Below are 3,083 nucleotides of genomic sequence, written 5' to 3' on the forward strand. Positions count from 1 at the left end.
CATCTGACTTTATTTGTGTGTGTGTGGGGGGGGCACCCAAGGTAAACACAAGAGGGCACCAGATTCCCCAGAGCTAGAGTTACAGGCTGTCCAAAGTGGGTTCTGGGAATGAAACACTGGTTCTCTGCAAGAACAACAAGTGCTTATAAATTTCAGCCATCTCTCTAGCCCCCCTGATGCAGCTTCTTAAAAGGCTCACATCCACCGGGCGTCAGTGGCACACGGGAGGCAGAGGCAGGCAGATCTCTGTGAGTTCGAGGCCAGCCTGGTCTACAGAGCGAGATCCAGGACAGGCACCAAAACTACACAGAGAAAGCTTGTCTCAAAAAACAAAACAAAACAACAAAAAAGGTTCACAGTCATTAAACTTTTCACTTTGAAAAAGGTTAAACAGTTAAACAGACACATTCCAAAAAGGTTAAACGTGACGTGTTTCCTAGAGCGCTGCTGCCGTGAAAAAGTTTAATCCGACAGCCATTCCGCTTCATTCCCTCATTCCGCTTCATTCCCTCACTTCATTGTGGAGCAGACAGGCATTTACCTCTGCAAGGCCCCTGCTGCTGTCCTCCTGGGGGACCAGTTTCTGTCGCTTCGCTTTGGAGACAAGGCACAGTGGAGCAGGTGAGCCTGGACAGATCCTCAGGGGAGGTTGCTGCGGCTCAGGCATCCGGTTTTGACGGCTTCCCTGGACACCAGGGCCTCGGAGTAGTGTGGGGAAAGATGAGCTGTCACACACATAAGCCCTGCTTGCAAGTGGGCTTGTGTTTGTTTTGGTTTTTTTTTTTTGAGACAGGCTTTCTCTGTGTAGCCCTGGCTGTCCTGGAACTTGCTTTGTAGACCAGGCAGGCCTTGAACTCAGCGATCCGCCTCCCTCTGCCTCCCGAGTGCTGGGATTAAAGGTGTGTGTGCCACCGCCGCTCAGCCCAACAGCGTTTTTCTGATAGTCACATCTAACACCTGTGCCCTGGTATGTGAGTCACTACCTGGAATTTATGATAAAAGACCCCTGGGCTCAGCTGTGTTGGACAATAGATGTCACATCTGGGGGCCCATGTCTCCCTACACATGTATACATGTTATTAATGTGTCATTGCTAATAAAGGAAAGGTCTTCTTCAATGTGTTTGGTGCCATGTAAGGTGAGAGACGCAGTCATACCAGCGGGTGTTCAGCCAGAATCTGAAAAGGCTGCAGCTGGGGCACGTGATTTTTCCATGTGACTTCCTGGGCAGGCAAGACACACACTCTGTGCACCCCACAGGTGCAGCGCTGTGTGCTGGTGACGGACTCGGAGCCGAGCTGAGAGCCGGGCTCTGTGCTGCTTAGCTGTGATCTGTGTGGTCCCATTGGCTCTTGGGACTTTGGTTTCTTACAATAGAAAATGAGAGAACACGGTGTGGGGACTGTCAGGTCCCAAAGAAACCGAGGACAGATGGCTAACTGTGGTGCCTGTTGGCATGCCAGAGTGCACACTCGCTCAGCACCTGTGCCTACTCTCAGCTTTTCTCACTCTGCCCCCTACCTTAAATCTCTCTAGCCGAGAAGGGCGTCCCTTCCCTTCCCTAGCTTCTCATTCCTATAGAAGCCTGCCATTTCAACTGCACACTCTGTCCCTCAACCCTCCTCCGTCCTGGCCCTCTCTCTCTCTCTTTTCTTCTCTCGCTCCCCCCACCCACCCATGGCTCAGTTCAATCTCCTGGCCAAGTTCAGCCTACTATTTTCTCTCCCGGCTCTGGACTCTTCCAGATGCCTCTGGCTGTTCTCTCCCTCATACCTACAGTTAAAAACCTCCTCCTCAGCCGTACCTTGGAGCAGTCATGTCCTCATCTTCACTCAGAGATACACAGCTGTAATCCCACACTTGGGAGGTGAGGGTAGGATACTCACCATGCATTCAAAGTCAGCCTGGACTACATAGCAAGTTTGAGGCCAGCCTGCACGACATAGCTAGACCCTGTCTCAGACTCCTTGACTGCAGAATGGGGGTTAGCTGAGTTTTCCTCAAAAGTAACAAGGGCCACAGGCTATACCTGGCTCGCTTCCCTCATGGTCTGGCTCCAACTTGCTCCTCTCCTGAGACAGTGAGTTGCAAGGCTCATGGCCCCCCACCTCTGCCCTGCCCGTGGTGGTGGTGAGATGACTCCCGCTAAGTTTAACCAGTTGTGTGCCTGCTTGGTTCTTCCAGTCTTCCTTCTCAGGAGGTCTGGAGAGGGGGAGTCCCTGGCCAGACGAGCTGACCCACTGACGGGCTGAGGATGCTCTCAGCTGTTCTGAACACGTGATAGGCGATTTGTTGATGGCTCGGTTGCTAGGTGTGAGGCCCTGCCAGATGGATTTGTGTCAAAGATTGACTGTTGCCGTGGTGATGTCATACTCTGGGGCAGATGTTTCCTCTGCACACTTCCAGAACACACACCAGGAGGAAGCATGTGATATCAGAGCAGGCCTTGAGGAACCCTGAGGATGGGAAACAGAGCTGCTTACCGCCCAAGCCCATGGCTCAGGCACTCACCCCTTTGGGGACTGTCTTGGATCACAGTCCTGTTACTTTCCCCTCATAATGGGTGGGTCCCAGAACCTGAACAACAATGTCTGGTTAGGTCCATGACCAGATATGTGTGAACTATCCCAGGGCTGGCCTACTGTCTACCTGCTTCCCACAGGGGCTGCTGTGGCCCCCCAGGCCTTGAGATAGCCCCTCATTCTGCCTCCCTTCTTCTCTGATGCAGAGTCTCTGCTAGCGTAACCATTTGTCTTGGGACTACACTTGTCCAGCAGGCTTTTTCTACAATGTGGCTCTGCCACTCTCCTGTGCTTGGGCCAGTCCTTGGTCCTCTGGTCCAGGTTCCTGCCTGCCTGGCTCCCTGTACAGTGTCATTGACCTCAGGTTTACCTACCTCTTCTCTGCATGGGTTATGGGCCATCCTTCTCCAACAAAACAGCCCACTCCCTCTGGGTGACACTATCACCTCCGTGTCAGGTCATGTTCGGGGTAGCGGGCAGGCTGGGTCTGCTGCAGAGCTAAAATGCCCTGCCATTGCGTTCCTGGACATCCTAGCCCTGGCCTAGCACCTAGATATTCAT

This window comes from Peromyscus eremicus, chromosome 20 (assembly GCF_949786415.1).
Source record: "Peromyscus eremicus chromosome 20, PerEre_H2_v1, whole genome shotgun sequence".
In the NCBI taxonomy this organism is placed as follows: Eukaryota; Metazoa; Chordata; class Mammalia; order Rodentia; family Cricetidae; genus Peromyscus; species Peromyscus eremicus.